This window comes from Cervus canadensis, chromosome 9 (assembly GCF_019320065.1).
Source record: "Cervus canadensis isolate Bull #8, Minnesota chromosome 9, ASM1932006v1, whole genome shotgun sequence".
NCBI lineage: Eukaryota > Metazoa > Chordata > Mammalia > Artiodactyla > Cervidae > Cervus > Cervus canadensis.
The window spans coordinates 21,221,293-21,244,864 of NC_057394.1; the positions used below are offsets into that span (position 1 = coordinate 21,221,293).

At 37.9% G+C, this 23,572-nt stretch overlaps 1 protein-coding gene and 1 non-coding gene across 2 annotated transcripts in view; both read right to left on the reverse strand.

Annotated features, from left to right (window-relative positions):
- Positions 1-23,572, reverse strand: part of GPC5 (glypican 5) — a 1,510,050-nt gene that overhangs the window by 350,001 nt on the left and 1,136,477 nt on the right. The window lies entirely within an intron of this gene.
- Positions 7,336-7,407, reverse strand: TRNAC-ACA. Its single transcript has one exon. It is a non-coding gene; the product is annotated as a tRNA-Cys (tRNA).

The window sequence follows — 23,572 nt, forward strand, 5'->3', positions numbered from 1 at the left end:
GGTATAACCAGAATGAGGAATTTTCTGCAGTCATGATGCTAGCCTTGATACTAACAACTATGACTTTCTGTCAGATCGTGCCAAGAATTTAGGTCATTACAATCTCTGCAAAGCAGCTTAAACTTTTGTTATAGAGAAAGGTTCCTATTTAAGGATTTAAGCAGGAAATGACAGGGTCATATATACTTTTTCAAAGATCACTGGGACTTTATGTGGAGTCTATGTGAAGAACACTGGAAGACATTCAGAGGGAGATTAGTTATGTGGATGGTTCATCAATCTTGATGAGAAAGAGGAAGGGTCTGCAGTAAGATAGCGACATGAAAGACACACAGAACTGTGGGAATGTTTTCGATCTTAAGGAAGAATAGTGGGCAGCATTTATTGACATGTTAGAGGATGAGAAAAATGTGTGTGATTAGGTAAGAAAAAAAAAAGATGATCCACATATTTGATTTAAGCTATAAATCTTCAACCTCTGAGAAAATGCCTTGGCTCTATGAAACCCTTTTCCTCCTTGGTACACAGCTAGCCTACACTCTCCAGGTTTCTACGTGGTTGCCAAAGGCCATATGAGTGAATTCTACCTAATATAATTGGATGGAAATATGTACTCCATTTTCTAACTGCCACTTGGCTGCATCCAGAAAATACAGTGGAAAACTGAGCCCTTAGAGGATGAAAGAGCTAGGTTTTTGCATAATTGCAGAGAGTGAGCCCACTTCTCCATTCTGTCCCCACCCTTATGACCTGAGTGTGAAAAAGAAACAGCACTTTTTGTGTTGAAGCCTCTACAATTTTTACCATGTGTTTTATTACAACTCAATCCTTTTTTTAAAGTTGCTAAGTGTTCTACTAGTTCCCTAGCAATTAGAGAATGGATTTGAACCGTAGAACAACACTATATATTATGTGTAATGCATTAGGGATTTTTAATGATTAATGGTGCTAGTGGTAAAGAACTCACTTGTCAATGCAGCAGATGTAAGAGATACAGATTCAATCCCTGAGTCAGGAAGATCCCCTGGAGTCGGAAATGGCAATCCACACCAGTATTCTTGCCTGGAAAATTCCATGGACAGAGAAGCCAGGCAGACTGCAGCCTGTGGGGTCCCAAAGAGTGGGGCACCACTGAAGCAACTTAGCACACAATGCTTAATATGACTAACTACTTCTGATTCCATGGTATGGTCTTATTTTTTCAATTAGTTATTTTTGGTGTCTTTATAAAATTCTGAGTTAAAAAATCTTTCCTTATATCTTTTATGAGGAATATTTGAACTAGGTGAATCCAGCTGAGAGCTGTGATCAGAACTCTGGAAGCTGGCCTGAGTAGAGCTGCGAAACTGCCGGTTACTCATCTGCCCGTTATATTCATGAGCTAAACCCCGAGCATGAGCGCGTGCTCAGTCGTGTCTGACTCTTTGTGACCCTAGGGACTGTAGCCCGCCAGGCGCCTCTGTCCACGGGATTTTCCAGGCAAGAACACTGGAGTGGGTTGTCATTTTCTCCTCCAGGGGATCTTCCTGACCCAGGGATCGAAACCACCTCTCTTATGTCTCCTGCATTGCAGGCAGATTCTTTTCCTCTTGAGCCACTGGGGAAGCCCAAATTGCTACCTAGAGATAATTACTATTCTTTTTGATGTATTTTTGCAACTTATTTGATTATATGAGACTGGCTTTATCATAATTCTTCCACTGTTTGTCTCATATTTACAAAATAATATTTCATTATAAGTCAAATAATGTATCATTTTTTCTATGGATGCTGTTATTTGAATGCATTTGTTTACTGTAGACAATTTGCAATCTTTAACTTGAAGGCTGTTATATTTTCATATATCTAAATTCTGTTAAGATCCATCCTAAGTGTCACACAGAAGCCATGCAAATTATTGATTTAAGACCCCTTGAACTGAGAATTTCCAACTATTGGGCAAGAAGGCAAAACTCCAACTATTAATAAAAATATCGCAATCTGTGTGACATCTTTTATAGTCCGATATTTTGAACTCTTGTTCTTTTACTGTATGTGCATAGTCGTTCAGTCATGTCCAACTCTTTTGAGACCCTATGGACTGTAGCCTGGCAGGTTCCTAGATCCATGGGATTTTCCAGACAGTACTGGAGTGGGTTGCCATTTCCTATTTCAGGGATCTTCCCGATCTGGGGACTGAACCCTCATCTATTGCATCTCCTGCATTGGTGGGCGGATTTTTTATCACTGAACCACCTGGGAATCCCTATTCTTATACTAAGTGTTCTCAAAAGAAGCTTTCATTTGGTCTTAAATTCCTTAAAGAATAACATGCAGATATAATTGGCAAAAATTATCATTTTTCCAATGAAAAAGGGATTAACAGTAGTACAGCAATAATTCAGTAAATCCCAGTTAAACTAAATTTACTTCATTAGGTTTTCAGTTCCTACTATGCAAAAGGCACAATTTCTAAGCTTCACAATCACTATCAAGTATATCTTTATTTTTAAAATGCCCTAATCCTATTTTATAGAAAAATTATAAAATAAGGGTATTCTATTAAGTAGAATTATTTTAGTGATGTATTTGAAACAACACTAAAAAAGTGCTCGGTCTTTCAGCTGGTCTGTCTAAAGAACACTTAACACATACTCCAGGTTATTGAATTTAAAATTCATGTTGCTATCCAAAAGTTCCTTTTCTTAGAATACACATCAAGCATTTATAGAAGATGGTGAGTTAATGTAATATTCTGTTATTTTATCAAGAAATGTAATATTTACTAAATCCTTTAAATTTTGATGTGTCCCCAGATGTTTATTTCATATCAAAACTTATTTATCATTTAAAGACAGAGATACTAGTAATTAATATGGATTTCATTCCTCAGTAAAAAAGAAAATTAACAAATTCTCTATTGACTAATGTAAAAATACACTCATGCAGGGTTCTACAAGGTTACTTTCATAAAGGAACTATGTAAGCTAAGCCAATTTTTATTCCAAATGGCAATGACTTGTATCAGTCAATAGGTGCTGGCTTGCCAAACTTCTCTCTCTGAAGTTTTATAAAAAATGTGGCCAAATTCTACCATTTCCTGGAAAAATTAAGACATCTTCAACAGTAAGAACAGATTTAGTACAGCATTTGCAACTAAAATGTATAGTGTTCCACAGTTTTTGCAGAAGCTCAAAACTGCACTGTTGAACACAGAGCCTACCTTTATAGGACATCATTTAGATTTTGGCTCTCTGGTGGTTAATGTTCTTGAAATACACGGAAAGTTCCACCTTTTTCTAAGTTTCAAATTTGAATAGTGAATAAATATTCAATTTTTATACTTAAAATTATTATTGAATGAAATTATACTGAAAAGGTAGTGATCAACCACCTTTCAGTAGTTTAAAAATTTCCATTAAATTCAGGAGGAAAATAGCTCGGTTAATATCACAGCTCGGTTAAATGGAAATATTTTCTTTATCCAGGTTTTTTTTTTTTTCCCCATTTGTGGCTTGGATTGGTGACTTTGTTCATACTCAAGAGGCTAAACTAAGCCTAACGAATCAAGTATGAGAAAAACCTGGTTATTTAGCATCACAGAAGTAATGTATTTGAAGACTATTTGAAAGTCTTAGCAAGAGCTCCTTTACTGTTTTGGTGGAGGTGACTGCAACAGTTCTACTGGAGATAGTGATCTTGAGATAGTGAGTTTTTTGGTTTTTTTTTTTTTTGAGATAGTGAGTTTATAAACTGAGGTGTTTTATCTCCTTCACAGCAAAATTTCATTAAAGAATAATAGCTTTCTTCACTTTCTTCCCTCACCACTCTGTAGGTGGCATGTGAGGGGTACAAAAAGAAAAAAAAAAAACAATCTCTGGCTTTCCCTCCTCTGCTAGACATCTAAATAGGAGAGTTCACTGTCTTAGCCTTCTTGAACTCTGTAACAAAACCACAGACTGAGTGGCTTAAACTACAAACATTAATTTCTCACCATCCTAGAGGCTAGGAGTTGAGGGCAGGGGCCAGCTGGTCAGGGTCTTCTGAGAGACCTCTTCCTAACTTCCTCACATGGCAGAGAGGGAAAGAGAGTTCTGCTTTCTCTTTTTATAAAGACACTAATTTAATCACGAGGGCTCCATCTTTCTGGCATATCTGCTTCCCAAAGGCCCCATCTTCAAATACTATCACATGAGGGCTTCAACATGTAAATTTGGGGTGGGGGATATAAATATTCAGCCCATACTATGCCCTGCTTTGCAATCCATTTATTTTCTCTGCTGATATTTTCTTTCCACAGAGTTTTACATATTCCAGAAAGAGAGTAATTGCTTTACAATGATGTGTCAGTTTCTGCCATACAACAATCTGAATGAGTCATAAGCCATATGACTCATGCCTCCCTCCTACCTCCTCCTCTTCCCACCCCTCTAGGTCATCACAAAGTGCCTGACTGGGCTCCCTGCCTGACTGAGCTTCCCATTAGCTAGCTATTTTACACATGGTCGTATATATATGCCAATATCTTTGTATTTAAGTGTTTACTCTGATTTTATAAGTCCTGCCCTGGCCATTCATCTAAACTTCAGAACTAAACATCCAATTACCTTAAACGTATCACAATTTGTGTTGTTTCCTGCCTTTGTTTCTTACTGCATCTTTGCATCTCAGTCACAAATGGAGTCATGTACCTATTGACTCAACCCAAAAGCTTAACAATTATTCCTAGATGTCCATTACATTTCATATCCAACACTCCAAGAGGTCAGTTCTAAATCCAAAACACATTCTAAATCCTTCTGCTTCTCTACACTTACTTCATTACCTCCCTAGTTTAATATTAACTCTAGTTTCCTAACAAGCTCTATAGTTTCCTAATTGATCTTGCTTCTATTATTTGTTCCTTGGCATCCATCACCACAAAACATCCAAGTAAGGCTAAAAAGCTAATTAGATTATTTGATTCCCTTCTTTAAAACCATCCCATGTCTTCCCAGTTATAAGTAAAATCAGCACTTCTCACCTTGGTCTACAAAGCCCTCTATGATCTGACTTCTGCTCAGCAAGTTGACTTTTCTCATGTTCCACATTGTATATGTCTGTCATTCATGCTGGACTTACTTCTGTTTTTAAAATATATCAAATTTCAGCCTTGTTTGGGGTCTTCGCACTTACTGTGGAGTTGTCCAGAGCACTCTGACCCAGATTATCATGCAGCACAATATTTCTTAGCATTCAATTCTCAGGTTAAACATTATTCCTTTCAGTGGCATCTTCACTAACTGCTCCAATATAAAATTGACCTTTAAGTCAACATCTATCCTATCTGTTATCTTCCTTTTATCATTCTATGACCCCTAATTAGTCATTTAATTTCATTATTTGCATGTTTATTTCTCCACATTTCTATAATTTTAGACTTCAGAACACACATAATACATACACTGCTCTCCCCAAAAATTTGTTGAACAATGGAACAAATCAATGAGTATTATATACCTATTATATACCAGGGCTTCCCTGGTGGCTCAGATAGTAAAGAGTCTGCCTGAAGTGCGGGGACCCGGGTTCGATCCTTGGATCGGGAAGATCCTCTAGTTAAGGAAACAGCAACCCACTCCAGTAGTCTTGCCTGGAAAATCTCATGGACGGAGGAGCCTGGCAGGCTATAGTCCAAGGGGTGTAGCCTTGTCCAACGAAGAGTCAGACACGACTGAGAGACTTCACTTTCACTTTCATATACCTATTTGGGAACATAAAATCAAGGGAGGTTTCCTCTGTTTTTTAGAGCAACATTTATAGCAGGAGTTACTTGAGATGTTTATACAGTGAAGGAATTGGTGGAAAGGGTAATGACAAGAGCCTGGAGGGAGTGAGGAGATGTTCAATGGTTAGCACTGGAAGGGTCAGTATGTATTTCTTCACAGGACTAACAAAGGTAGATAAAGAAAAGCTTCAGTGTAGATGAGTATATTGTCAATACTGTGATCAATATATTGTCAATATTGTGAACTTCCAGCAGGAGAAGCTGGTGCCAGAGGCAAACTTCCACTCTTCCCTTGCTCTTCATTTGAAAACAAGAAGTAGAACTTTAAAAAAGGATAAAGGAGAAAAGAGAACACCAGAGGACTGTTTGCTCTGACGGAACTCTGCTCTTTAACAGTCTCTTTGGATATTTAATTAAATGTGCTGGTTGGAATCTCTGTTTTGACTCCAACCAGGTAGACATATTACTGACTCTCAGCTCTCTCCACTTATATTTCTGCTAAATTTTCCTCTTTTCATATCCTTATTAATCTTATCCAGAATATCTTTGATGCTTTTCAATTCTGGTTATTATTCTTATCAAACACACTTTTCAAATTACTTACTTCTGATTCATTAGATACCACCCGTTTCCCCCCAGTATTAATGGGATTTTCAAATGAAGCAATCCATATGCTCACTTGACTCATTGAAAAGGGGACATTTTTCTTTGAATCCATTGTTGACAATTCAGAGCATTATGATGGATAGAGAAACATTGCTTCCACTGTGTAGTTTCCATTGAGGGGGAAATGCTAGTAGCAAAAGGAGAATTTGCCAATAATTAGCCAATGGTAGGCCAAAGAGAAGTCACCCACTGTGACAGGTGAAGAACATAGATAAGGGGGCTGCTGAGACCTGCAGAGTCAATCACAGTGATGTGCCATCAAGTGTGATGACCTTCAGTTTAACAACAATCTGCATTTAAAGATGGCACAAAATTGAACACAGAAAATTGCTCCTCTTAGTTAACAAGTCTCCCTAATTTTTTTTTTGGTTTTTATTTTTTAATACACTTAGAATCCCAGCATGGATCATTATTTGCAAAGAAGGAACTTAATGAGGTTTTCAGTGTTACTCATCCCTATATCCATTCTTATATCAGAGAACCCCTAATTCACATCTGCTTTTGGATCATATATTGGGCTCATAAAACCTTGTATGGAAAAATGATATGCCCATCATCAATGTCTATCTACAAATCATGGCCAAGTAGCCCAAAGCAAATAGTTTGCAGCAATAAGTGCTTTTATTTTCAAATAAAAGAATAATCAAACTATACTAATCAATCTATCACTTTCTTTCTCCTTGCTTTCCTGAAAGGCTCTCAATGGAAGGACTTTGGAAGAGTTGGCCTCACTACAGACCAAGAAGTTGTGTGTGTATTAGTTGCTCAGTCTTGTCGGACTATTGATCTGAACTTGTTTAGATTCTCAGTCATGTCCACCTTTTGCAGCCCTCTGGACTATATAGCACACCAGGCTCCTCTGTCCATGGGATTCTTCAGGCAAGAATACTGGAGTGGGTTGCCATGCCCTTCTCCAGGGTATCTTCCCAAACCAGGGATCGAACCTGGGTCTCCCGCATTGTAGGCAGATTCTCTACCAGCTGAGTTACCAGGGAAGTCTGGTAAATCTGATTTTAGGGTGAAAAAATGACAAACTTCTCATTCTTTTGATTGTACATGGAGGTGTGAGATGTGTATAAATATATATACTGACATTTTTATTGCTAAAATAGTGAATATTTTATTGTTAGATCTATTAAAAACAAATTACTGGGATATTTTTTCATCTTATAAAATTCTCAACAGGTTCTAGAATCATATAATAGCATATATATATATTAAATTGCATTGTTTTTGTTTTAGTAATTTATTATAATTGCTAATTATTAAGCAATTTAAAAGCTACTATTTAATAGACAGTAATAAAAAGCCATACATAGATCATCACACTCAATTTCCCACAACATGCAGAACATTAAATGCCATTATTGACATCTTGTAGGTGTGGAAACTAATGCTCATAAAGGTGACGTAAGTGTCTCAAGTTCGAAGGGCAAATTAGTACTGGAAATTCCAGTTGTTCTTGAATCCAATCTGACTGATATTTATTACCTTAATCACAATATTACAGTGACAATGCTATTGTTAACTATCTTATGTTATATTTTAATATTGAAGTTCCCCACAAGCTTGTGACAGTTAAGTAGTTTTAAATGATACCACTGGCATATGAGAGTCTCATATCCCAAAAGGGCACAATGCTATCATTTTGCTTAGATCTCCGAATTTTGTTAAAAATCACCTGTACTTCCAACAAATGTGCATTTCCTTGCTAGTTATATGAAATATTTTACTGTAATAACATCTCATAAGTACTTCAAAACTTAGACGAAAAGTAGAAGATTATACTGAATAATAGAGAGATGAAATATATAACATTAACACCAAATTTTGTTTCATATTAGTTTTGATCATGTGTGTGTATGTGCGTTCTTAAGTCATTCAGTGGTGTCCAACTCTTTGCGACTCCATAGTGTGCAACCCCGTATACTGTGTCCCACCAGGCTCCTCTGTCCATGGGATTCTCTAGGCAAGAAAACTACAGTGGGTAGCCATTCCTTTCTCCAGGGGATCTTCCTGACCCAGGGATCAAACCTGAGTCTCCTGCATTGCAGGCGGATTCTCTGCCATCTGAGCCACCAGGGAAGCTCTCATAACACAATTTTGTAATTGTGAGAAAAAATATTCTTAATTATGTTTAAGTGTTGGTTTCCTTTTAATAGAGCATAGTGACTTAGAACTGTGGTGCTGGAGAAGACTCTTGAGAGCCCCTTGGACTGCAAGGAGATCCAACCAGTCCATCCTAAAGGAGATCAGTCCTGGGTGTTCACTGGAAGGACTGATGCTGAAGCTGAAACTCCAATACTTTGGCCACCTGATGAGAAGAGCTGACTCATTGGAAAAGACCCTACTGCTGGGAAAGACTGAAGATGGGAGAAGAAGGGGACGACAGAGGATGAGATGGTTGGATGGCATCACTGACTCAATGGACAAGAGTGTGAGTAAACTCTGGGAGTTGGTGATGGACAGGAGGCCTGGCGTGCTGCAGTCCATGGGATCGCAAAGAGTCGGACATGACTGAGCAACTGAACTGAACTGAGTGACTTGGAAGTCTGTTTTTAAGTTTGGTTTATTTTGTTCATTAGTTTAATAACCATCATAACTGAGAGAGTGGTCTTACAAAAATATTAATTCAAGTGAAATGACTGAATTATAGACTATAGTGAATATTGATATGATGATGTAAAAGCCTTTGTTGAAATATGGCTTATTGATTTTCATCTTCTTTGATGTAGTTTTTCTACAAATGAATAATATAAAACTCACTGTAGTGCTTATTTGGAAGATCTAGAAATCCCTGATGCTCAAATAATTTAGAAAACTTTGTTTCCACGTATTTGAACCATGGATATCTGATTTTTTTCTATTTACAAAATCATACTGATTTTGGTTTCAATATCAAATACCTGAATACTAATGAAAACTTTCCTAAATTCTACTTAGCAAGAATTATATACTAAAAGGAGATTTTTGTCAACATTGATCAAATGGCATTTTTGCTATAAAGGGATAAATAAAGTATGTTTATATTCTGAAATGTTAAGCTAGCTAGCATATCTTATTGATATCACAGAAAATGTCAGCTGATTTGAAATATCTGTCATTTTATTTGAAGTGTTATCTTTATCAACCCTATAGTGTTCCTTGCCAGAAGGCAGTGAGTAAATATTTGGATATAAAAGAGTTTCTTGAAAACTCCAAGTTTTATTGCAAACTATTGTTCAATTTCTTTTCTATTTTGAAAAAGCTCTTGTTTTAATAAAATTAACTGCATCGATGATATCCTGTAATACTTTATGCACTTCTGGTTTCAACCTCTTGTCACAATCACATGCCAATGAATGATGTGATGGATGAGACTCACTTTTATACTGCGCCTCTCAAATTTTCATCAGTGATTACATTTGCATTGTTTTCCCATAAAACATTACTTTTACAAAGGAAGCCATTTATTTTTCGAAAAACGCATCTTCTCTGTTATGCTTCCTTTATTGGTTCAGGAAAAAAAATGTGCATATATTATAACACCAAGAAATAGAATTTAGCAAATATCATAAGCTGTGATGTGTTAGAAACATCTGGTACTTTATCAGCCTTACAGAACACCTCCCAGAGTGAAAAACTTGTCCTAATACTTGTTTCTTTTTCCACAGCATATTCTTTTTATCTTGCAACACTATTTGCTGACAAAGGAATTCACTTCAGCCATTTTTGCTCTAGTAGGAAGAGATTTTTACTTGTAAGATCCCAAGTGATTTAGCAGGTCTACAAACTTGCATTTCTTTGATTTTATTTTAAAAAAATTGAAGTTAAAAACTACCTTTAAAAGCTAAGACCCAATAATATAGACTTAAATGTATTTTATGCCAAAATTAATTTCCAGATCACAAATTAGGTAATCCGTGCTATATGGGTTATCTGTCTTATGTAGATCTAGAATAATCTTTCCCCAGGCTGCATCTTTTTTAAAAAGGTAAGTAATTCACTTTGCAGAAGAAAATATTTTAGCTCTGTTTTGAACCTTAAAAGAGAAAAGAGTACCCGTGAGTCTGCTGTACTGTCCCATATTTGGCCCACAAAATTAAATACCAGGCAAGGCTCACAGGGACCCTTAGCTAACAGAGAAGTCCTACCATGAAATTAATAGTTGCATTGAAAGCACAATATACAATTTTATAGTGATAGTTCATTAGAATCTAATGCTTCTTGTATGCTTTAAGTACTTCTTGTCTGATTTTTATCTTCACAGAATTTTTTGAACGGTTAGTGATTATTAGTTTTTTAAGTTAAAATTTGTATTTGAAAAATTCTTGCTGATGGCTTCGGTTTCTAAAATCACTGAATCATAGAGTCTCCTTGGTTTGCAAGTGTGTTGTTGCATGGTTTTCTCAATACTGTACCCAACAAAATAACAATTGTCTCCGTGCCTACAGCTATCAGGGGCTTCCCTGGCAGCCCTAGAGAAAGTAAAAATCTGCCTGCAATGCAGAAGACCCAGGTTCAATCCCTGGGTCAGGAAGATCCCCTGGAGAAAGGAATGGCAACCCACTCCAGTATTCCTGACTGGAGAATTCCATGGGCAGAGGAGCCTTGTGGGCTACAGTCCATGGGGTCACAAAAAGTTGGACATGACTGAGCAATTAACACACACACACACACACACAAGGGTATTCAAAAGATCCTAGTCTCAGAAGAAAGAGACCAGAATATTAAGCCATGTTGTATTGTTGGCTGCAGGTACACAGGTCAAAAGCAAAAACACTACCGTGTCAAGCATCTATTTCAGTTTGAAACTTCATGTCACTTTTTTGCTGAGCTTTGGTGTTCTGTCATGGATTAAGAACAAAAGCCTTGGAACTAGACAGGGAGAAACTACATTTGGATCTATGCCATTGTTAATCTTCCAAGTATAATTAATATTTGGAATACTTCCTTGGACTCTCAAAGGTCCTTGCTCTCCATTTTCCAAATTCAGTTATTTTTGCCTATCAACCATTAGATTATGAATTCATTTTTTGAGAGTAAGGCTTATACATTCATATATTCATTGCCAGTTCTAAGCCTAGTAGCATCTAACACAAAAGAAACACTTGATAAATATTTTGGTATTATGCAAATTAAAATAAATTCCTGGCATGTTTCTATAAAGATATTATCTCTTTATTCTCTTCGCTTTTTTACCTGATCACTGTTTTTCCAGGTTATTTTGTACGTTTACCCTCCATATTCGTCAGTTTCCTCTAACCCTTTCCATTTCTGCTTACTGACTTTTCAGCATACACCTTCCTTTTTTTCCCTTCATTTTTCTGTGAATTCAGCTCATCATGATGAGTGAGGGAATCTTGATAATCACTGGGATGGCTGGGATATTTGGTTACTATAGCTGTAGTTTTTGGTTTGCTATTACAGAGAAGAGTCATGCATTTCTGCAATATGCCACTTGGATTCTTTGTTGGAGAAAAATGAATGGCTTGTACAGTCTACTGGTCTTAGTAGGTAATTTTGTCCTTATTCCATTCAAAGTACTCCTGAACTTAAGGCATCTTCACCCAACTTTAGCCAATTTTCTCCCCACCACACACACCCGCACCAAAGCTTCTGACTCCTTTTTCCTGGAGGCTATGTAGCCCTAGATAATGAGCAGGCTCTAGATTGACACCTGGAGACCTGTATCCCAGCATGTCATGACTAACTGTGTGGTCCAAGGCATGTTCCTTACCTTCTGTGCCTCCACTTATTCATCTGTGCAATAGGGATGATATAGTGTGTGTTCAGTCATGTCTGACTCTTTATGACCCCATGGACTGTAGCCTGCCAGGCTCCTCTGTCCATGGGGTTTCCTAGCCTAGAATACTGGAGTACATTGCTATTTCCTCCTCCAGGCGATCTTCTCAACCCAGGAATCAATCCTGAGTCTGTTTCATCTCCTGCATCAGCAGGCAGATTCTTTACCACTGAGCCACCCAGGAAGCCTAGGGATAATACAATAACTCATGTCATATTTTACTGAGTCTGATATGAGATATAAGGCACATACAATAATGCATTGCACTAAGGTAAGCATAAAATAAATGGTAGTTCCATTTTTTTTTTTTCCTTTACATCCCATTCCTTCAAGATTGCTTATCTGGGCTTGAATCTGGAACTCAAGATAAAGTTTCCTGATCTAAGTTTCTCCAAATCTTTCTGATAGATATTCACTATTCTGTTGACTAGCCCATCCAGCAATTTTGCTGATGGCATTCTCAAAGCCTGTCTCCTCCTTCCCAATCTTCAGATCTGGGAATTATATCCCTAACATAATAACATAAAGAGCATGTTTGAAAGAACCACTGTTAAATAATGTGGGTTTTACATCAGAGGAGATGTTGATAGGTGACAGATAAATGGCAGAAAATATAATAAGAGATATGATTCTTGCTACGACCTTTAGCATCGCTCCCTTTTTTTTTCCTGATTATTATATTCTAAGTAAATTACTATGAATAAGTAGTTAATACATGTCTAAAGTACACTTCTCTAAATAAACTCTTATTGAAATCCTCCTAGCATGAATTAACAAAAAATAAAAAGAAATACATATCTTAATAAAATAAGAAAAACTATAAAAAAAAGTCTTCAGTTATTAACTAGAACAGTAAAAAATGTGGGCTTCTCTGGTATCTCAAATGGTAAAGAATCTGCCTGCAATGCAGGAGACCCAGATTTAATCCGTGGGTTGGGAAGATACCCTGGAGAATGAAATGGAAACCCACTCTAATACTCCTGCCTGGGGAATGCCACAGACAGAGATTTCAATTTTGAATTGCACATTCTCCCATGTTTAGCTGTAGTGGAGGTGATGGAATTCCAGCTGAGCTATTTCAAATCCTGAAAGATGATGCTGTGAAAATGCTGCACTCAATATGCCAGCAAATTTGGAAAACTCAGCAGTGGCCACAGGACTGGAAAAGATCAGTTTCATTCCAATCCCAAAGAAAGGCAATGCCAAAGAATGCTCAAACTACCACACAATTGCACTCATCTCACACACAAGTAACTGCTACTGCTGCTAAGTCACTTCAGTTGTGTCCGACTCTATGCGACCCCATCCCTGGGATTCTCCAGGCAAGAACACTGGAGTGGGTTGCCATTTCCTTCTCCAATGCATAAAAGTGAAAAGTGAAAGTGAAGTCACTCAGTCATCTCTGACTCTTCGCGACCCCATGCACTGCAGCCTACCAGGCTCCTCCGTCCATGGATTTTCCAGGTAAGAGTACTGGAGTGGGGTGCCATTGCCTTCTCCCACACACACTAGTAAAGTAATGCTCAAAATTCTCCAAACCAGGCTTCAGCAACACGTGAACCATGAACTTCCAGATGTTCAAGCTGGTTTGAGGAAAGGCAGAGGAACCAGAGATCAAATTGACAACATCCGCTGGATCATCAAAAAAGCAAGAGAGTTCCAGAAAAACATCTATTTCTGCTGTATTGACTATGCCAAAGCCTTTGACTGTGTGGATCACAATAAACTGTAAAATTCTGAAAGAGATGGGAATACCAGACCACCTGACCTGCCTCTTGAGAAACCTATATGCAGCTAAGGAAGCAACAGTTAGAACTGGACATGGAACAACAGACTGGTTCCAAATAAGAAAAGGAGTATGTCAAGGCTGTATATTGTCACCCTACTTGTTTAACTTATATGCAGAGTACATCATGAGAAACACTGGGCTGGAAGAAGCACAAGCTGGAACAAGATTGCCGGGAGAAATATCAATAACCTCAGATATGCAGATGACACCACCCTTATGGCAGAAAGTGAAGAGGAACTAAAGAGCCTCTTGATAAAGTGAAAGAGAAGAGTGAAAAAGTTGGCTTAAAGCTCAACATTCAGATAACTAAGATCATGGCATCTGGTCCCATCACCTCATGGGAAATAGATGGGGAAACAGTGGAAGCAGTGTCAGACTTTATTTTTTGGGGCTCCAAAATCACTGCAGATGGTGACTGCAGCCATGAAATTAAAACATGCTTCCTCCTTAGAAGGAAAGTTATGATCAACCTAGACAGCATATTAAAAAGCAGAGACATTACTTTGCCAACAAAGGTCCGTCTGGTCAAGGAAGGCTATGGTTTTTCCAGTGGTCATGTATGGTTGTGAGAGTTGGACTGTGAAGAAAGCTGAGCACTGAAGAACTGATGCTTTTGAACTGTGGTGTTGGAGAAGACTCTTGAGAGTCCCTTGGACTGCAAGGAGATCCAACCAGTCCATCCTAAAGGAGATCAGTCCTGGGTGTTCATTGGAAGGACTGATGCTGAAGCTGAAACTCCAATACTCTGACCACCTCATGCGAAGAGTTGACTCACTGGAAAAGACCCTGATGCTGGGAGGGATTGGCGGCAGGAGGAGAAGGGGACGACAGAGGATGAGATGGCTGGATGGCATCACCAACTTGATGGACATGAGTTTGAGTAAACTCCGGGAGTTGGTGATGGACAGGGAGGCCTGGCGTGCTGCGATTCATGCGGTCTCAAGAGTCAGGCACAACTGAGCGACTGAACTGAATTGAACTGAACTGAAAGGGTTATTTCCAGAAGGTCTGGAAATTAAAGGAGCTCTCTTCCTGTTGATCTGCACTGTAGGAAAGCGAGCCCTGCTGACTGCCTCAGTCCTCAGAGAAGAGCTCAGGGACTCAGCGGTGGAAAGCCTACTCTGCCTGTCCCTCTGAATCTAGCAGAGTCTTCTTCCTGGGGACCATTTCATGACACATCTCCATGATGCTGCTGCTCAGGTGTGGCGCCCCACATCTGTGTGGGAACCAGCTGCCAAGATGCAAGACCAGGGCTCTCAGCCAGCAACTCAGTCACAGCCTCTTTACCCCTTGCTGGCCTTGTTCAATTCATGCACAAAGACCTGAAGACTTAAGAACAGGGATGAGGACTGTAGCTCATTGTATTACCAGTGAACAGAAGCAAAATGAACCTTTCAGAGCCAGAAGCGGTAAAGCCAATTGGCTCAATGCCACAGAAAACTGATTCTGAGTGTGTTAATTGAGCATAAATTAATGTGAATGCAGTAATGATCCATGTGAATTTTTGATGACTGATGATATCATTCATCTCCAAAGCGTGAAGAGGAGCCACCCCCCTTCTCTTCTAAAAAAGCATTGAAAATGCAGAAGAGCTCACGGCATATTACAGAGGGGAAATGAAAAAGAAGAAGCAGGGGAGAATAACATATCAACATCTGGAATATTAAAATCCAGAAGATAGCTTCCTCCAAAAGACTTCCCTATCTATTGGCATCTGTACACAGTTAATTCTCAGAGATATTTCTTTCTGTGTTAATTAAGATGTCTTTTATTTATTGAAATTTTTACAGATAGCTATCTTGGAAAATGTACTTATTGCTTTGGGTTTTTCATTTAAAAATGCATTTAGAGTGGCTTGTCTTTCTGTTATTTCTCCCAACTTGTCACTAAAGTATTCATGGTGACTTGCAAAGAGGAAAATGCATATATTTTCACAAAACAAAATAGGGGGAAAAAACCCATCTAGAACCCAATGATTAAGAAATCGTGTGGACAGAATAGTGGAGACCTTTCAATGAAATATAAGGTGAATGGGTAGGATTGAGCAAAATTATCGAAAGCTCATTAGTACACGCCTTAGTACTGAAAGTAGGACAAGCCTGCTGGTCTTAAAGAAGGTCAGGAGCTATTCTACTCCTTTCCTACTGACGGATTCTAGGTCAGACATCCAAGGTACAAACCAACCAGGAATGAGGGCTCCCAGAACTTGACTACAGTAATACTCACTTTGAGACTCAGATGCCCACTTCTCTGTCACTATATAACAAGCAGAATGTGGTGGGAGGTAAAGTGACCACAGAGAAAGTCCTGCAGGAGACGGTGGAATTGGGAAGGGGTGGGGAAACACACAGGCTGTGAATCGTAGTTCTCCCTTCTTCCATTGTTGGAAAATATCAAAGGATTCATCAGAGAGAGGAGACAATCATAACTCAGACAATTATAACAATTATAACAAAATGACTTTTTAGAGAATTTGCATTTCTTTAAGTAAAAAGGAAAACAAAACAAAGAAAAAAAAAACACATAGGGCTTGGGAACAAAAGTAACACAGGATAATATGAAAGGGAATACAATTTCTAAAAATATTCCCAGAAATTATATAGCTTGGGATAAGATGGTATCATAAGCAACAGAAAATATCTTAAAACATTTGCATTTTTCCTACAGTTTGTGGCAGAGTTATTTGGAGCAACATGAATGGACTTAGAAATTGTCATATGGAGTAAAGAAAGTCAGTTAGAGAAAGACAAGAATCATAAGATATTGCTTACATGTGGGATTTTAAAAAGGTTACTAATGAACTTATCTACAAAGCAGAAACAGAGTTACAGATATAAAAAGCAAATTTATGGTTACCAGAGGGTAAGCTGGGGAGGGATAAACTAGGAAATTGAGATTGACATTTACACACTGCTAAAGGTAAAAATAGATAATAAGGACCTATTTGATAGCATAGAGAACTTGATTCACTACAGAAATCTGTAATAATCTATATGGGAATAAAATCTAAAAAAGAGTGGATAAGTGGGTATGTATAACTGATTTACTATGTTGTACATCAGAAAAAAATACAACACTGTAAGTCAACTGTACTCCAATAAAAATTAACTTTAAAATGTGTTATTTCATGAAGAGCACACCCTTTAAAAAGATCTCAAAAAAAAAAAATTAAAAAAAAGATCTCAATCTAGAACTTACTTACAGCTTTAATGAAAAAACAAACTAATTAATTTTAAAATAATTAAATTAAAATCATAAACTGGTAAGAACAATGTATTTCATTGTCCAGAAAAGCCCACACATTTACAACTCAAACTTCACTTCCCCCACCACACCACAGTTGCTAGAGGAATGAATGAGGGCTCCGACCAGATGAACACCTTAAAACTAATGCTAAGAAGCCATAGATCGATAGGGTCTGATACTGGGGATGCTGCCAGCTGTCACCCTGACTTATGTCTCACTCCCTAGTTGAGAAGAATGAATTTGCATTGGCCATTTTTTGTGGAAATTCTGTCTGTGCCACTGATCTTTCCAAGACATAGAAACCAGAGTCACACAAGTCCATTAAGGTAACATAGAGGCAGATTCAGTAACATTGTTTCCTGCAAACAGTTTCCTGAAACCAGCAAGGGAGCATGTATCTCACGAGTTCAGTGACACAAGACTGGAAATTCTGAGACTTATGTCATCTGTAATTGTGACAGACCACAATGCAAGTCAACATATAATACACCCCTAAAGAGAGAGCAATCCACTCCAGTACTCTTGCCTGAGGAATCCCTTGGACAGAGGAGCCTGGTGGGCTACAGTCCATGGGGTCGCAGAGTTGGACACAACTGAGAGACCAACCCCCCTCCCCCCCGCCCCCGCCACCAACACACACACACAGAGCAAGGTGGCTCTCTAAAGCCATTCGTTTGTACCCAGCACCACAATTTTACTCCTCTCTACACTCTCTACATAACAGGTCCTCTTTAAGGGCCTTTCTTTAATCTTAGGAAACACACTTCATTTTTTCCAGTATTGTTATCTGCTCAAAGTCTCAATATACATAAATTGATCTCACACTTAATTCTAGGCAATACAGTAACAGGTTAGTATGGAACGGATGTTCCCAAGAAAGCATTTCAAGACAAAATTTGCCTCTACCACATTCTCAACCACTCCCTTTAACTCACGCCTTTTATTCTGGCTTCTTGGAAGAGGTTGTGAGGATTTTTTTTAAATAAAAGCAAAACAAAAATTTGAAAATGATTTCAGAATATATCATTAAAAATCACAGCAGCATAAAGCAGGAAAAAGGAAAAGGAAAGTTTCACTTTAAAATCATTTTTAAGGCAATAAGTATAAGGAAAGATATGTCAGAAAAGGATACTGTCAATTATACTTCAAAAATTGTATTAGTTTCTTTTAAATAATGGATTAAATTGGTATTCTCTATTTAAATCATTTATAACACAATATAAACATGGCATTATTCCCTATTTATATGTGTAACATATTTCTATTATTTATGCCCAAGATAACATGGGCACTTAAAATCATTCATATATTCTGCTAGCATTCTACTGTTCAGAGTATGTTTAGTGTGCACCATGTTCTTCATCACTGAACATGGAGGTCAGGGATGCTGACCTACTAAGCACCTATAATTTCATCAGCCACACACATCCACAGTTCCTCTGTGTCTGCAGCTACTCTACCAACTGCAGATCTTGTAGTATTCACCTTTCGGGAAAAAAATGAATAAATGGATACTAGCAGTTCAAACCCCTGTTGTTCTAGGGTCAAATGCATATCAATTAGCAAAATGTGACATATCAAATGTGCTAATTTAGGCCTCTGTATTTACTAAGCATTGATTTCATTTGCTATCGGACTGGGGAAAGGTATCTATTTCTAGAGTCATTTCTCACTGTCTCCTGTACTAAAGAGTTCAGTGAGCCACGAGGAAACACATGGGTCGGTTTTGCTTCCTGTTTTCTTCAATATATAGAGATGTAGGTGTTTTTGTTTGTTTGATTTGCAGCACCTGTGAAATTCTAGAAATATATCTCCCAGAAGTTTATTTCTTACTTCCTTGGCTGCCGTACCACCATACTGTTCATTTTGATCTTTAAAGGGAGAATTCCAAATGTCATTTATCTCCTTTGTCTCCCATTGCATCTTTATTTATGGTTTCATTGTTAAAACATTTACAGTGTCTGCTCTATGTGAGACACTATGGTAGGTGTGGAAGAAACAAAGCAATTAAAAAAAAAGAGAGACGAGAACATGCAAAAAAAAAAAAAACCAAACAAAAAAAAAAGAAGAAGAGATGTGCTAGTAAGACAAGAAACATGCCAAGAGGTGATGGTGAGTGTAAGAAAATGAGACAGCACAGAAGGGAAATTAACCTTTCCTGGGGCAGAGCAGAGAAGATTTCTGGGGAGACTATATCTATAGAAAAATTCAGGTGATGCTAAAGAGTCCGAGATGATTGGAAGTAGTAGGAAGAAGATAATTCTCATTAGTAGATGATGAACAGTAGATGTTCAGTCTTTGATGGAGAAACAGATAAATTAATAAATTGTGTGCTAACAACTTATCCTTTCAGACCTCCCACACTCTGATTTTAATTTACTTTTCCTGTTTTAGTGCAACCGAAATTATAGCCAAATTCTTCACCCTTTCCAATCACTTTTTTTTTTCTGAAGCTGTTGTTTTATCTCTATGACTTGACTATATTACAGGCATACTTCATTTACAGTGCTTTGCAAATACTGTGGTTTTTGTTATTTCCTTTCCAAACTAAAGGTTTGTGGCAACCCTGTGTGGAGCAGATCTATTGGCATCCTTTTTCCCAACAGCATTGCTTACTTTGTGTCTCTGTGTTCAGTTCAGTTCAGTTCAGTCACTCAGTCGTGTCCGACTCTTTGCGACCCCATGAATCGCAGCACGCCAGGCCTCCCTGTCCAACACAAACTCCCGGAGTTTACTCAAACACATGCCCAGCGAGTTGGTGATGCCATCCAGCCATCTCATCCTCTGTCGTCCCCTTCTCCTCCTGCCGCCAATCCCTCCCAGCATCAGGGCCTTTTCCAATGAGTCAACTCTTCATATCAGGTGGCCAAATTATTGGAGTTTCAGCTTCAGCATCAGTCCTTCCAATGAACACCCAGGACTGATCTCCTTTAGGATGGACTGGTTGGATCTCCTTGCAGTCCAAGGGACTCTCAAGAGTCTTCTCCAACACCACAGTTCAAAAGCATCAATTTTTCGGTGCTCAGCTTTCTTCACAGTCCAACTCTCACAACCATACATGACCACTGGAAAAACCATAGCCTTGGCTAGACGGACCTTTGTTGGCAAAGTAATGTCTCTGCTTTTTAATATGCTGTCTAGGTTGGTCATAACTTTCCTTCCAAGGAGGAATTATCTTTTAATTTCATGGCTGCAGTCACCATGTGCAGTGATTTTGGAGCCCCCAAAAATAAAGTCTGACACTGTTTCCACTGTCTCCCCATCTATTTCCCATGAGACTTTGGTAATTCTCACATCACTTTAAACTTTATTATATTTGCTATATATATATATTTGCTATAGTGATCTGTGATCAGTGATCTTTGATGTTACTATTTAATTGTTTTGGCTCCACAAACTCTGCCTATGTAAGTTAGCAAACTTAATAAACACTGTGTGTGTTCTGACTGTTCCACCAATCAGCTGTTTTCCCATATCTTTCCTCTGCCCATCTCCCTCTCTCTGTGTTCAAGTGAAAGGAATGGTCAAATGGTGTCACATCTCTCACTTTAATCAAAAGCAAGAAAATATCCAGCTTAGTGAGGAAGGCATGTAGAAGGCTAAAATAGACTGTAAGTGATGCTCTGGTGTCTAATAGTCAGCTGTGTTGTGAAGAAAAAGGAAATTCTTGAAGGAAATTAAAAGTTCTATTCCAATGAACACAAGGATAAGAAAGCAAAACAGCCTAACTGTAGATATGGAGGAAATTTTAGTGGTCTACATAGAAGATCAAACAAACCACAACATTCCTTTAAGCCAAAGCAAAAGTGAAAGTTGCTTAGTCATGTCCAACTCTTTGTGACCCCATGGACTATACAGTCCATGGAGTTCTCCAGGCCAGAATACTGAAGTGGATAGCCATTCTCTTCTCCAGGGGATCTTCCCAACCTAGGGATTGCACCCAGGTCTCCTGCATTGCAGGCAGATTCTTTACCAGCTGAGCCTAACTCAAATTAAGGCCCTAATTCTTTTCAATTCTATGAAGGCTCATAGAGGAGAGGAAGCTATAAGAGAAAAGTTTTCAGCCAGTAGAGGCTGTATCATGAGATTTAAGGAAAGCAGCAAATGCTGATGCAGAAGTTACATCAAATTATTTAGAAGATCCAGCTAAGATAATTAATGAAGGTGGCTACACTAAATAACAGATTTTCAGTGTAGACAAACCAGCCTTATATGAGAAGGAGATGTCACCTATGACTTTCACAGCTAGATAGAAGTCAATGCTTGACCTCAAAGCATGAAAGGACAGGCTGTCTCTCTTGTTAGGGGCTAAGGTAGCTGGCGACTTGAAGTTGAAATCAATGTTTACTTACCATTTCTAAAATGCTGGGGCCCTTCAGGATTATGCTACATCTACTCTTCCTGTGCCGTATCAATGGAACAAGCAGTCCAAGATGTGGACAACATATCTGTTAACAACATGATTTACTGAATATTTTAAGCCCACTGTTGAGACCTACTGCTTAAGGAAAAGATTTCTTTCAAAATATTACTATTCTTTGACAATGTTCCTGGTCACTCATGAGCTCTGATGAAGATAAACAATGTGATTAATATTGTTTTCATGCCTGCTAACACAAATATGTTCTGTAGCCCATGGATCAAAGAGTAATTTAAAATAATGGAATACTGTAGCGGGTAGCCATTCCCTTCTCCAGGGAATCTTCCCAACCCAGGGATCTAACCCAGGTCTCCTGCATTGCAGACAGATTCTTTACCTTCTGAGCCACCGGGGAAACACAATATAAAATCACATGACATTATTAAAGAAATACATTTCATACAGCTCATAGCTGTCATAAATGGTGTTCCTTCTGATGGGTCAGAGCAAAGTTAATTGAAAACCTTCTAGAAAGTATTCATGGTTTTTGATGCCATCAACATTTGTGGCTCATGGGAAGAGGTCAAAATATCAACATTAATAAGAATTTGCAAGAAGTTGATTCCAACCCTCACAGATGACTTTGAGGGATTGAAAACATCCGTGAAGGGAGTAATTGAAGATGACTGTGAAACAGAAGAAGAACTAGAACTGCAAGTAGAGCCTGATCATGCGAGTGAACTGCTGCAGTCTCATGAAAAGCCTTCCACAGACGAGGAATTGCTTCTTATACATGAGCGAAAAAAGTGGTTTCTTGAGCTGGACTTTACTCCTGGTAAAGATACTATGAAGATTGTTGAAATGACAATGAAGGATTTAGAATATGACATAAACTTAGCTGATAAAGCAGCAGAAGGGTTTGAGAGGACTGACCCCAACTTCGAAAGAAGTTCTACTATGGGTAAAGTGTTATCAAACAGCATGCCACGCTAGAGAGAAATCATTCATGAAAGGAAAAGTAAATTGATACAGCAAATTTCATTGTTGTCTTACGTCAAGAAATTGCCACCCTAATCTTCAGCAACCAACCCACTGCCATTAACACTGAGGCAAGACCTTCCAGCAGAATATAAAAGATTACTAAAATTTCTGAAGGCTCAGATGACGGTTACCAATTTTTAGTAGCAAATTGTTTAAGTAAGCCATGCACATTTTGGGGGCATAATACTATTACACACTTAATAGACTACTGTATAGTGTAAACATCAATTTTATATGCACTAGGAAACCAAAAATTTCCTTGTGAGCTGCTTAAACTTAGCTTCATAATGAAATTCCAGCTCCTCTATTTACTGTGTGTCCTTGAGCAAGTTACTCTGTTTCCTTACATGAGAAATGAGATTACTCACTTCATCTGTTTATTATAAAAATTTAATTAGATAAACTCTGTGAAACTCTTAGTATAGTACCTGAAACATAATACATTTTTACTTTCCTTGTATCAATAGCTTTAAGAGTGCTTGTCCATGACCCTTATCAGTGTAACCAGTTTGAGGACAAGAAATAAGACAATTTATTTTAATCTTCATTATCTACCATGATGTTCTTAATATGGTTGGGTGATTAATAAACAAATGTTTATTTATTGTGCTGAATATTAAAACAGCACTTCCTTTCAGTAATAGGTCCACTCAATATACATGAAATGGTTTCACCGATTTCAAATACATAGATAACTTTTTCAGATAGAAAAATTAAAAACTTAAGAAGGTAAGCCATTAAAATATATAAAGGCTTCTCTCAATTACTGAAAATTTTCACTTGCATATGATATATTTTATTTCTAAGAACCTGCAAAGCTATTTCCACTTAATGCTAAATAAGAGTATCTCAACATTTTTGTTCACTCAAAATAATGTGCCTGTTATAACATTTTCAATTCTCAATGGAATAACTTGTAAATAACTTTGCTTTGTTTTC